This window comes from Ictidomys tridecemlineatus, chromosome 13 (genome assembly GCF_052094955.1).
Source record: "Ictidomys tridecemlineatus isolate mIctTri1 chromosome 13, mIctTri1.hap1, whole genome shotgun sequence".
Lineage (NCBI taxonomy): Eukaryota > Metazoa > Chordata > Mammalia > Rodentia > Sciuridae > Ictidomys > Ictidomys tridecemlineatus.
In genome coordinates, this window is record NC_135489.1 from 97,647,948 (window position 1) to 97,662,300 (window position 14,353).

The 14,353-nt window shown below is 51.9% G+C and overlaps 1 protein-coding gene across 4 annotated transcripts in view; it reads right to left on the reverse strand.

Moving 5' to 3' along the window:
• Sema4d (semaphorin 4D) overlaps positions 1 to 14,353 on the reverse strand; it is a 107,282-nt gene that overhangs the window by 77,637 nt on the left and 15,292 nt on the right. The window contains exon 1 of one of the 4 annotated variants that reach the window (XM_078030662.1): positions 1,690 to 1,708. The exons of the other annotated variants lie outside the window; for them this stretch is intronic. The gene's annotated coding sequence lies outside the window, so the exon portion shown is untranslated. Of the gene's footprint in view, positions 1 to 1,689; positions 1,709 to 14,353 lie in introns of those variants that run through there. 4 annotated transcript variants of the gene reach the window in all.

Genomic DNA, 14,353 nt, shown 5'->3' on the forward strand with positions numbered 1-14,353 from the left:
TGTCACTAAACGGCAAGTATCAAGTCAGGGGAGGGAGCTGTTCAACGTCATTTACAATAAAAGAAACCCAAATTAAAGCAAGATGGGCATGTTCGTCCTTCAGACAGGCAGGACTTTGAGGCTGGGCACACCAGGGCCAACAATGGAATGGTGGCCTTGGAGAACGTAAACTCCAACGTGGGGGACGGAGGAGACGCGGTGGCCGCCTGACCCCACGCTCAGAATGCGTCCTCCAGCTCTGTCTGCTGTAGCTCCAAAGTGTCCCACCAAAGTCACGCACTGAGACCCAGTCGCCATCACGAAGGGGGCAGAGGGCAGAAACTTTGCCCCCAAATTCACGTGCTCAGGGCATTTGGAAGGGGGCATCTGGGAGGGTTGGATGAGGGCCTGATGCCCACGATGGCATTAGTGGCTTCACAAGAAGAGAAAGACCCCCGCTGGCATGCTCACCGTCTTGCCTGGTGGCCGTCTCTTCCGTGTTGGGACGCTGCCCCTGCCCTGCCTGATACCAGCCTCGTGCCCTTGGACTTCCACGAGTCGATGTCTATTTTCATAAATCGCCCAGTCAGTGCGACAGAATGGACCAAGACACATCCCGACTCCGACACAGAGAGGGGCAAAGGGCATTCCCTCCAAGTCCATCGGTGGCTGGCCAGAGAGTGACCAGAGGGTCCGTGCGAACGCCTGAATCCCAGGCCTCCTGTGTGGGACCAGAACTGCCCAGGGCAGAAGGAAGAGGGGTCCCCTGGAGGGACAGCCAGGGTCTCCATGTTCGCCTCGCACATGTGTGTAAAAGGCGCCAGGAGGAGCCAGCACACGCGGAGCGGTCCAGGAAGCAGCAACAGGTTTTCACTGTGGACTGGGCCTGGGGGCAGAGGGCAAGGTGGTCCCTGCATTCACACACTCTGTGGTGGTGACATTTCTGCCCGGCACACACTGCGGCAGACACGTGCCACGGTCCCTCACTCAGCAGCCCCATTTGTTTTGAGGCTGCCAAGTTGGCATGGTACTCACAGGATTCGCCCACCACACGGGCACCCCACATGCTCACACCTTGACACCCACGGACAGACACACGCATGTGTGTTCAAATACGTGCAAACCCATACACACAGACACACATACACACCCAAATACATGCGCCTTACACATACATGTATGCCACACTCACATACACACACACACATACACATCTCACATGCACACAGGCCCAGACGCACACTCACATACCAACATGCCCACGCGCGCGCACACACACACACACACACACACACACGCAAAGTGAGTGGTCCTTCCTACCTCACACGCTGACTCTCAGATACAGATTCTGAGCCACGGCTGCTTCCTGGAGATCCTAAGAGCCTCTGGCGGGTGGTCATCACAGAGAACCCGCAACAGAACCCAGGACAAGGGCGTGGAGAGCAGGTCCCTGGGCCCTGGGGGGAGCCAGGGCTGCAGAGCTGGGGGGTGGGCCAGCCCAGGAACATGCATTTCTTACAGGTTCCTGGGTGAAGCTGCTGTCGGCCGGGCCACACTCTAGGAAGCACAGTTCCTGAACAGCATGGGGTCACGAGGGACGCCCTAGGGTGTTGGGGAACAGATGACACCAGCCATTCTATCAGGGAACAGATGACACCAGCCATTCTATCAGGGAACAGATGACACCAGCCATTCTGTCAGTGCACGTACCTTGTGCTTCCGGTGTGCACCAGGCTGCAGCAGAAGTCCCTGCCTCCTAGAAAACATCCCGCTGAGGGACACACGCCCGGCTCAGAGATCAAGGGTCGAAGGTTCTCTCTCACATGTAGACGCCAGAGGAAGTGGGGGTGGGAAAAGGCATGGAAACGGGTTCCCATGGAAACAGAGGGAGGGAATGGATGGGGGTGGGGGGAGGGAGAAGTGCCGGGGAATGAAGTCCACCAAACTAGGCCAAGTTCAAGGACGGACGTCCACAGCAAATGCTGTGTTCACATGTGATTATAATACACTAAAGTCATAATTGAGAGTCGGGCAGGATGGTGCCGCAGCCTGTGATCCCAGCAGCTTGGGAGGCTGAGGCAGGAGGATCACCAGTTCAAAGCCAGCCTCAGCAACTTAGCAAGGCCTTCACCAACTCAGTGAGACCTTGGTCTCTAAATAAAATACACAAAAGGGCTGGGGATGAGGCTCAGTGGTTAAGTGCTCCTGGGTTCAACCCCTGCTACCAAATATACACATGTATACTTATATAAACATATAAAATACCAGAGGAAGCCCAGAGACCAGCAGAGTAGAGCAAGGAGATGGGGGGGTTGGGGGAGCAGGTGGGTGGTAGAGGGAAGGTACAGGGAATGAAATGGGTAAAACTGTGCACAAGTAGGAACACGGCACAGTTCCCACTATTACGTGTAATGTGACACCAGTAAAATATATTTTTTAAAAACAGAAGCTGTATGGTGCCTCAGACTTCAAGACGACTTCTGACAGCACAAGAGGCACTTTATTAAGAAGTCTGGAAGGTGAGGGGGGCGTAGAAATAGACGAAGGGGAATGAAGGGAACGGAGGGGGATGGGAAAAGACAGTGGGATGAATCAGACGTCGCTTCCTTCTACTCATACATGAACACACCACCAGAGGACCTCCAGGTCCAATATGTCAAAATACACTCTACTGCCACGTACACCTAAAAAGGACAGATTAAAAAAAAAGAAGGAGTCGTCGTGGACTTGACGTGGTCATGCCCATGTTTTAGTGCTGGCCAACTCCCTCTTCACATCACCATTTTATTTTCCACGCTACTAATGGAAAGGGACGTGCAGAATCTGCTCATGGGTCCGAGGCCGTCTGCTGGCCCGCTGTTAGAAATGATCAAAATAACCCGACATGTAATGACGCTCTGGTATCTCTTCCGCTGGTCACACTGGAACCTGGTGAACTGTAACTACCGTTTTTAATACACTTCCGACTGAAGAAATACTGCCAGCCTCTAAGACATTTACACTCCAAACCACAAATGGACGTGTGTTCGACTGTACAACCAAAGTAGAGGACATCAGTGGCAGCTTTGAATAAGTGACATTAAAGCAAAGGAACGGAGTGGAGGGAGTCCCCCACCCACCCCAGGATGTAGAGAAGAAGGGAATCTCAGGGACCCGACACGGCGAAGGCCCCAGGACCCAACAGCGGACAGTGCCTCGGGGTGCCCGTCCTCCTGGAGGGTGCAGGTCCTCCGGGTACCTCACGCCTCTCACCTCTCTTCCTCCGTCCCTGTCCAGCTCAGACACCACCCTGGAGTGGAGGTCGGGGCCTCGTGCAGGAGGCTGGTGGGTGGGGAGACAAGGCCCATTGGACAGAATGAGAGGCCAGACCAGCAGGGTCACCACACCACACCCCCACCCTGCACCGAGCTCTGCCGGGAAGCACTCCCCCAAGCCCGTGCCCGTCAACGGCCACAGTAAGAAGGCCCCACGCTGCCCGCTCCACACGGCTTACGACTGAGGGTTCAGAGGGCCCCATCTGCCTGGGCACAGAAACCCTCCAACTCCTGATGGGTGACCCGTGTCCAGTCACACTGCTGTCCCCACTGATCAGCCACAACACACCCCTCAGGACCGAACCTCGGTTTGGCTTCTCCTTCCCCAAGGCCCTGGGCCCCCAGAGCCAGCCGCAGCCCCTCCTGGGAACAGGCCAGGAACTCCATGTCCTCCTGCACCTCGTGCCCCACACCTGGCCCTTCTCCACCTGCTCCAACGCCTGTGACACCCTGAACCTAGAGTCACAGCGTGCACCGTCCCGTCCCCCTTGCAATCACCCTTTCTGAGAAAGTCCCTTCTTATTATAGAGTCCTGATTCGCTTTTCATTTGAATGGCTTCAAATCACCCACCACTCGCGCCCAGTGCACGCTGCACACCCAACGACTGCCCGGGACACGCGGGTACAATCTCTGAGGGCCGCGCCCCTGGAGACAGGTGCTCACAGGTTTGGGTGAGGTCCCGCCCATGGCATTTCCACGTGCACACGCACAGACCCTCTTCAAGAGCTGGGCAGGTGGGGGTCCCGCAGAGCCAGCTCAGCATGACACACAGCTACGCATGTGGCCCCAGGAGGAAGGCTAGAGCCTTGTCACCTGTTGTCCCATGCCCCCTGCCTGGGAGAGCGGTCCCCAGGGCTGGAAGACCTCCGCCACTCGGCCACACACAGCCTGGTGCTCAGCGCCCCCAAGGACATCGAGATTCTCCTTGTTAAAATGACTGATAGACAGCGACAGAGAAGGCTGGTTTCAATGGCAACCAGAAAGATGCCGATTTCCACACGACCACCTTCTCCCCTACAAGACAGACAGAGAAACAAAGAAAGAAGGCTCAAGGGTACGAGAAGGTCCGGGCCCCTCCCCACCATGCAGGGCAGAATTCTCTAGAACCTTCAAAGGATCAGCTGTAGTTACTCAAAGCATAGAGGCTGGTACTTCCTGCTAAAACTTCAGTCCAAAACTCAGCTCCGGGGCCACTCACAGTTGCTCCAGGGACCAAGGTCCTCTCCCTGTGGCAACCCGCAATATCAAACCCAAGTAGCTGGTTTCTGCAGAGAAGGTGGCTCACGGGAAGTCACACGTTGACCTTTCCCTTTCAGATTCAGGTCACAACCACCCTTAGCCGCTGCTGGTTTTTGTTGTTTTGCAGAGGTGGGGGAACTACACTGGCTGGCACGTCCCTGGCGGATTCCACAGCAAGCTCCCTGTGCTGTTTAAAAACCAGGCCACCTAGGGCCCCGGGGCACAGCTTCAATTCCTGGGGCCCTGGGACGCTTTCCTAGGGCTCCACAGGTTTCTGGGTTCTGCTTGATAATCTCAGAACCAGAATGCCAATCTCAGGCACAGCAGGGACGTACCTCCCCAGACACCGCCCCAGGCCGCACAGGGAGCAGGGTACTGTGCTCTCAGACGACCCATTACAGGATTTTCCCCCCTGGAATCATATTACAGATGTCAAATAAAAGTTAAAAGCTGAATTGTGTGTGGGGGGGGAATAGTAAAAAATAAATGGCCAGAAATCCTGCCTCTCTTAGACCAGAGTGACTCTGGCCACCACCCCAAAGGTCCAGGATCTATAGAGAAAAAGATGGAAACTCCTCATTTAAGGGCAGGACCCCGGCTGGGTGTCAGAGGAACAGTCAGGGTCGCCACGTTCAAGCCTGCTGGCCCCACAGGGGAATGGGCAGGTCTCTGCTGGAATGAGCTGCACCGGAAAGAGTCCCACCTTGTCCTTAGGTGTAGGAGGGATCAGGGCACACACAGGGGGTCCTCAGCTTCAGAGCAACTCCCGGCCACACAGGCGGCTGGAGGGCCCCTCTGCACCGCTCACACTGAGAGAACAGGAGGATTTCTCTCCATGTGGCTGCATCTCAGGTCTGGTGTCACACCCCTGCACCGCTGTGTGCATCCCACACTCTCTGACCATGGCCCTGCAAGCACCATCTCTAATAATTACCCAGCGCCCACCCGGCACGGGCAGAGGGCCAGCCAGGGAAGGGCTCGCTCTGGACACATCACTGAGGGCCCCCCACTCTGGCACAGACCACAGACACGACTTGGAAAGCCCCGCGTGGAATCGTCCCCTGTCCTCCAGGCCAGGATTTTGCCACCGCTGAACCCCTGGACACCGCGACTCCTGGTCACCAACACCATGAGCCAGGGAGAGCATTAGAGCTCACCCAAAGGGCCACTTTGAAAACAGGAGCACACGTTAAAAATGTCATTTAACCCACTATTCACGGGAGGAGCGATGAAATGTCATGACTGTCAAGGGAGAAGTCAAAGAATTACCAAATAACATCAAGTTGGCAGGGAGCAGGGGGACTGGGGAGTCAGTGCTTGGTGGGCAGGGGGGTCCCTCTGGGTGACAAAACGTCTTGGCACTAGACAGAAGAGGTGGTTACCAGACCCTGTGAGGGCACGACACCGCCGTGTTGCTGGCTTTGATGTGGTGAACTTGATCTGCCTGAATCCACTTTCTGTTCCTGTAACTGGACACCGAAGACTGGGCAATTTATAAAGAACAAAGGTTTATTTGGCCCATAATTCCAGGACTGGGAAGTCTGAGAGCATGAGGATGGCAGGGCATCCCACGGGGGAAGTGGAGCCACAGCGCCACCCTGGGAGCCCTACCCTCGCGGTTTCATCCAAGCCTGTGACCTCCCAACGGCCCCACCTCCAAACACCATGGTCCTAGGAACTTGGGGACTCCATTTCCAACATACGACCTTTTGGCGGACACTCCAACCAGAGCAGTGCTGTGTGAATCTCACCCCCACAACAGGAAAACCACACCAAACAGAGGCACACTCGACTGAATCACGACGCATACCTACAGAAGCACGTTTTTTTCCATGGGGGCCACCAATGGCCTCCCCACTGGACAGAAGCCACGTGCACTGCCTGCTTGCTAGCATCACCTGCATTTACAGAGCTGCTCGGGGACAGAGGAGCCCGCCAGCCCTGGCACACACTCAAAGGCTTTATCCCAAAGCCGGGGGCTGGAAGAGAGGCCTGGGATCCTGGGGTTCAGGAGGAACCAGGCGATGGCGGAACGAGACCCGGGGTGAGTGGGATCGCGTCAGGAGTGAATGCTGCATTCCAGGGACACGCAGGGAAGGGGGTGCCCGGGGTGAGGATGGCCTGCCCCGTGGCTGTCATCGAGGTCCAGGAAGGCAGGGGGTGGGGCCCTCGTGGTTCTGAGTCTGACTTTAAACTGCACCTGAGTTGGCTGGTGCCAAACCTGGGGGGTGAGGGGCATGCACCCAGGGACCAGACACCGGGAGGAGTGGAAGACCCAAGAGAGTCCGCGGATTCAAAGTAAAAACTACAGAGACTGCACAGATGGGAGTCCACACAGCAGAGATGGGGACCTGCTCGCAGCAATGCCCTCTCCCCCGCCTACTGTGGACTCCCTTCCAGGGCACCTGGCTGCTCGGGCCTCCACTGGCTTCTATGAGTGAAAGCCCAGCTCTGGAGGGCGCAGAGGACCGGCCTCTCTACACCTGCTTCCAGAGTGCAGTGCACACACCTGGACCCACTGACACTCGCAGACCACGCAAGCATCAATGTGGAGCTCATGCACCCAAGAGGCCCCCTGGGACCTCCGCAAGGTCCAACTGTCCAGAATACGTGCAGCAGGACACAGCCTGTCTGCACCTTCCGTCCACGTGCACAGACCAGACTCCCCAGAGCACACAGCACACAGTGACCACCCACGTGTCACAGAGGAGAGCTGTCCACAGCTCCGGCCCGTCTGCGCGTCCAGGCAGGCACCGCCATCCTCTGCAGGAGGGTCGCCCGCGTTCCTGTGACCGTGCCAAATGCGAGCTCAACGTCAGTAACTGGGACCTTCCACCTGGGTGTCACTCCATGTCTGCAGCACGGCTCTGTGTCACCCGCTCAAAAGGCAGAGGCCGTGTTAGTCTTTCACAAGCCATCGGCAGACACTGAAATGCCACCAACCTCCTGGGAAGAAACTGAATCGTTCACCTTCAGAGCGCGCAACCCAGAATGTGAGGATCCAGCACAGTTTCCCCTTGTGAAGCTCAGAGTCTCCAAGGGCAGCACAGGCCACGCCTCTCCCCCCGCCTGCAGCCCACACATCCCACCCGCCTCCTCCACGCACGTGAACCTGACCCTGGGACCCCCTGCTCATGCCCGCACATCCCAGCTGCCCACCTCCTGACACTACAGGACCCGGATGACCCGACCCCACCATGTCGCGAAAGAGAACACACACACACGCGCACACACACAACTCACACCTGCCAGACGCCCCGGCACCCCAAGTGCTCACGGCCAGCCTGAAAGACACTCGGACAGCGAGCTCCAAGAGGACCCACAGACCTCTTGACCCAATGGTCCACCACCCACAGAGCCAACCAACCACAGACTGAAAACATTCAGAAAAGAAGAGAAATGGTGAATTGAACATAGACAGACTTCCTTCCTCACTGCTACTCCCTAAACAACTGCATAACAACTGTTAATAGCATCTATGTCGCTCTAATGATCGGCACCTTTTTTTTGTACTAAAGTCACTTTATCACTGAGCTACATCCCCAGCCCTTTTTGTTTTAATATTTTTTTATTTTGAGATAGGGCCTCACTTAGTTGTTGAGGGCGGCCTCAACCTTGTGATCCTCCTGCCTCAGCCTCCTGAGTCACTGGGATCACAGGTGTGTGCCACCACGCCCGGCTTAGAGGTGATTGAAGGTACCGGGGAGGGTGCACGCAGGTTATATGCACATATCACACCACTTTACAGGAGGGATCTGATCTGTGGATCCTGTGGCCACAGGGGGTCCTAACCCCACCCCCCCCAGTGTGCATGGACACCCAGGAACACACACGTACATTTGTATGCAGCTCCCTCCACGCAGGAGCTGACCTTCCCCTGACCTGATCACACTGTGAGTGGACACGGGCCACTTTAAAAAGAGGGGTTGGGATCACATAGGAACATGGTGAGTCTTCCAGATCCTCGCGTGGGTGTGACGGAGGCAGTGACGGGGAGGCCGGCGATGGCCCGTTCCCAGCCCCCCTCCAACCGAGCAGCCCCGACTGCCAAGAGCTCAGCCACCTGGGACTTTCCTGCCCAACCAGACCCAGACGCCCCGGGCACACCTGTGCAGTGACGCTGTACGCGCAGCCCGCAGGCCACAAGCCACCTGCAGGAAGACACGGAAAAACCAGGATGGTCCCTGTGCCAGGCCATCAATCCCACAGCTCAGAGTCCCCACGGGCCTGCGCCTCCTGCCCCAGCAGGGACTTCCACACCCCGAGCATCTGCAAAACCTACTTTTCTCTGATGGCTCGTAAATCACTCTCCGCTTTTAAAGACCAGCTTGACACAGATTTTTTAATTAAATAAAGCTAAACTCATCTTGGTTGAAGAACCACCAAAAAACAGGGACCTTTTCATTCGCCTAAGATGCTGCTGAGATATGTCAGAGTCAGGAGCCACAAGCCACAGCTCTGACATTCCGAAAACCGCCTGCTTTACACCTAAAGAGGAGACCGGATCAGAGAGAGGGACCTCCTGTCCATCATCCCCGACGCCCCAAACAAGGCGACCTCCGATTCAGTACCACACGGAAGCTCACCCCTCCCCGCAGCCTCCTCTGCTCGGGCTTTTCAAGTGTGTCCTCGACTGAGAACAGACAAAACATAAGTAAATCTGTGTCCCTCACGTACCACTGGCCACAGTCACCTCAGACACCAGGAACGAGGGGTGGAAATCTCACCCACCCTCCGGGACCTCAAAGGCTGAGTGAGGGTCCCTTTTCACTCTGGTACAAAGCCAGCCAGATTCTCCATGTAGTTGCTCCCAGCAGCCACCGGGCCCTTGTGAAGACACCAAAGCCATGCGGGCCACCAACGTGCCATAGATTCACTTCCCAGCCCTGGGCACAGGTGCTACCCCAGCACTTCAGGCATCGGTGTCCCTCCTCATGGGCCTCATTTGTCTCTGCCCAGGGAGCAGCACGCAAACCCACAGGGTCCAGCCTCCTGAGGATCTGGCAGGTGGTGACTACACTAACCCTAAGGTCCCCAGGATGTCAACACGTTTCTAATTCCCAATATCAGGAACAAAAGGAGCGATCACTACAGATCCCACAGACATCAGAAGCGAACGCTATAAACAAGCCCATGCACATAAAATCCACAACTTGGAGAGAAAGACCACGTTTCTCAATAACTACGAAGAACCAAAACTCACCTAAGATAAAACAGATCACCTCAACAACACGAAAAACACTAAGAAAATTGAATATGTAGTAGTTAAAAACCCTCAGAGGAAAAAAAATCTGAAGAGGCCCAGAAGGTTTCATTTCAAATTCTACCCAATATAACTAGGAAGAAATAACAGCAAGTATCCGTAATCTCTTCCAGAAAGTAGGAAAGAAAGACACCTTTCCCCACTTAAATGAGTCTCGCACAAATATAGTGTAAGAAGATTCTAGAACAATATCCCCCATGAACACAGATGTAAAAATCCTCAACAAAATATTAGCAAACTGAATCCAATGATTAAAAAACAAACAAACAACAACAACAACAAAAAAAACACACCAAAACCAGATGGAGTATATTCCAGAATGCAAGACTGGTTCAGTATTTAAAAATCAGTAAATGCAACCTACCATATAAACACAAAGAATAAACATGAGCGTATCAACTGGAAAAGAAGGAACAACTTCTCAACATCGCACTGGAAGCACTAGCCAGTGAAATAAGGCAAGAAAAAAAAAATACAAAGCACACCGCCTGGAAAAGAAGAAACCAAATGGCGTACCCACTGACAACATGCTCACCCATGTAGGAAATGCCAAGGAACTTTTTTTTATTAAAAAGGAGCTCTATAGAAGTAATAAGTTTAGGCAAGTCAGAAAGAACACAGGTTAACAACACAAAATTAAGTCATGTATCTATGCATTCTCTAGTAACAACCCGTAAATTGTAAGTTAACTTTATTAAAATTGTTTGCTCTGTGAAAGACACCATTAAGAGAATTCAAAGACAAGCTAACAGACTGGGAGAAAGTATTTGCAAATCACACGCCTGACAAAGAACTTGTATTTAGAATACACTAAGAACACTCAGAACTCATAAGAAGAAAATAGCCCAATTAACTTATGAGCAAAAGGCTGGGTGTGGTGGTGCACGCCTGTAATTCCAGCAATTCAGGAGGCTGAGGTGGGAGGATCACAAGTTTGAGGCCATTCTCAGCAACTCAGTGATGCCCTAAGCAACTTGGTAAGGCCCTGTCTCAAAATAAAAAATAAAAAAGGGCTATAGATATGGCTCAGTGGTCCAGCACCCCTGGGTTCAATCCCCAGTACCACCACCACCCCAGAAAAAAGCAAGACTTGAATAGATACTGTACCAGCACATACAGACCAACTAGGAAATTCAAGTTAAAAACCACAAGATACACTGTACACAAACTATCTGTTAAATAAAGACACATGGTATCAGGCATGGAGAGGACGTGCAGCAGAGTGCAGAGGAGGGAACGCCACTGTGCAAGGGACTGTGGCAGTTTCTTATGAGTTACACACACGTTTGCCACGTGACCTCGCCACCCCACTCTGGGCCCTTTATCTCAAGGATCCGAAACCACAGACTCACAGAGAAGCTTGTGTACGAAGGCTTACAGCAACTCTTCAAGACGACAACAGAAGTCGGGTGTGTGGCACACCCCTGTCATCCCAGCAGCTGGGGAGGCTGAGGCAGGAGGATTGCAAGTGCAAAGCCAGCCTCGGCAGAAGCAAGGTGCTAAGCAACTCAGTGAGACTCTGTCTCTAAATAAAATACAAAATAGGGCTGGGGGTGTGGCTCAGTGGTCGGGTGCCCCTGAGTACAATACCTGGTATCAAAAGAAAAAAAAAAATACAACAGAATGCTACTGAGTGACAGACTATTAAAACATGTGACAGCTTGAAGGAGCCTCAAAGGCAGTGGGAGCAGAAAACCAGAAAACCGCTGCTGCCTGGCACGGCATACTTCGCTCTTGGAAAAGTCAACTGTGGAGGTGGAGGGCACTTTGACTGACAGGTCGGCTGACGTCACGGCTGGGGGCGGGGCGCGAGGCTGCAGGGAAACGTGTGGAGCGTGAAACTCCTGTCCTCACCGGGGTGGTGGTTACACAAATCCATGTGTGTCAAAACCCACAGAGCTGTCTGCCAAAACAATCACCACGTCTGCATTTAAAAACCAAAGGAAAAGGGGAAAGAGTAAAATGACTGCATTAATGTCACTAAAATGTCTTTACAAGTGCCCCTTATTTTTGGTGTCACGCATGTCTCCAGAAAGAAACGGGTGTGATACACTGTGGCTGAATTTCACCTGGGATGAAAGTCATAATACAGAATCTTACATTAAAACTGGTGGTGTTCTTTTTTTTTTTAAAGATACACCTGTCAATGTTTTTCATTTAAAGTGTAAAATTACCTTTTATGATTTCATCAGCACAAAAGGGAAAAATAACTTACAGAACATTTAACTACTTAACTCTACTCGACACGTGTGTACACATTTATTAAAAGTTAAGTTTTAATTTTACGTGATGTACTCAGAAACAATAAGGAACCACTCACGTCATGTTCCTTTACCAAAAGGCCTTTTATGTGGCTTGATTGTATCTGACTATTTAATAAAAATTAATTTGGGTTGTCTTACAACTGCATTTACAAAAAGGGACAGGAGTCCATCATGTTTTGGTTAAAATGAGAAGGAAATGAACTCAGCTGACTGCTCCTCACTGGAATCTAAGTTCCCTGAGAAACAGGGGCTATTTCCAGCTGTGCCTCCACATACAGCTGTGCCGATATTATGGAAAATAAGTTCAACTAACAAATGACAACGTTAAAAAAAAAAAGAACTTTTTTTTTTCAGTCGGTCACAAAAGGATGAATACTCTATGATTCCACTTATTTAGAATAAGTCAAAACTAGACAGTGGAGGGTTGGGAGGGGTGCTGGGGCAGGAGAGGGCGATGGGGAGCTGTTTAACGGGAACCGAGCTTCAGTGTGGGAAGAGGGAAGAGTTCTGGAGGAGGAGGATGGCGGGGGGCATGTACTTGGTGCAAGTGAACTGGACACTAAACACAATTAAGATGGCAAGTTTGTTATGTATATTTGGCCACAGTGAAAACACAGCCTTATTTCTTCATCACAAAATTCTACAAAATTCTATGTGTGTAAAATAAAATAGAGCTCAAAATGCAAAACGCTAAAGTCCCCCCACCCCCATCACCCTCTCCAGAGGTCTGAGAGCAGCGGTTTATGTGCACGCTTTATGCAAGTCGTGCTCATGGTTCAGGTACACACAGGACAGGAGCTTTCAATCCTGTTAATCACACAGGAAACAGCAACCTCTGGCCAATCTGTCCAAACCTTTTGCCTTAAAATAATAATAATAATAATAATAATTATTATTATTATTATTATTATTATTATTTTTCCTTTCCACAGAGACAGAAACAACCAAAAAGTAATAAAAATATCGCCCAGGCCTGAACAAGCAGCTTGCATTTTTAGTCATGCAGTAGACTCCCCTTATCTGAACTTTGCTTTCTTCACTTTCTGTCAACCAGGTCCAAAAATATTGATAGAAAATTCCAGAAATAAACAATTCTTAAGATTCAGATTACGAACCATTTTTCATGGCATGATGAAACCTCACACCATCCCTTCTGTCCCATCTCAGGTGTGAATCATTTCTTTGTCCAGTGTATCCGCACTGCGTATGCTACCCACCCAATAGTCACTTATGTTAAAAAAAAAAAAAAAAAGAACTTCTGCTTTTAGTCAGTTACAAAAGTAGTCACTTTGGTTATCAGAGTGTCTCCACATCACAGTGCTGGCATTCAATTAGCCCTTGCTTTACTTATTAATGACCTCGAAGCACAGGAGTAGTGATGCTAGGCTAAATTCTTCTGCCAAAGAGAAGTTCTCAAGTGCTTCCTTTAAATAAAAAGGTTGAAATATGTGCAAAAAACTAAACCCAAGGAAAGCAAAAAGGTCACATGAAGAAAGATGTACAAAACAATACTTTCAGAGAAAGAGCACATTCACATGACTTTTGACTACAGTGTACTATCATGTTGTTCTGTATTATTATCAGTTATTGTCATCTTCCTGGGCCTAATTCACAAACTGCACCTTGTCACGGGTATGTACACATGGGATAAGACCCACATGCGCAGGGCTGGGTACTGGCCATGCTTTCAGGCACCCCCTGGGGGATCTTCAAGGGCTCCCTGTGCAGGTGCTGCACTTTGAACAGACCAGAACCTTCAACAGGAAATGAACCTGGACAACCAGAGCGCTAGAAAGACTCCAGACCAGTCCTTCAGTGACACAAGGTGGGACACATTTCCTCAGGCTTTTCCTAGGGACCACCTAGAGAAATGGGCTGCTCCCCAGGGCGGCGGGACTTGCTTGCACCGTGGTTATCTGGGATTCCAACGGGGCCTGACACAGGGAGCTCCTCCCCACCCCTGGTTGCCAAGAAACCTCACTCGAAAGATGTCCAAGTGCAAATGCAGATTCTAGATTCTCCTGGCACAGTAAGCCCTGGGGTAAACACGGCCCGACTCGCCCCCACTCCATGTACCCCAGGCAGGCAGCAGTGAGTCACCTCCACTTAAACTCCAGGTCTGAGGCTGGGGCTAAGAAAGCACCCAGAGACTGTGCTGGACACATCAACGGATCCTTCCATCTGTCTCTGCGCTCCTGGTTTCCAGCCATCCCTCTCTGTATACCCAGATGCAGGAACTCAGTAAGTAATTCACGTAAATGGTGCTTCAAGTAATTCCTCTCCCTTCCTCTAT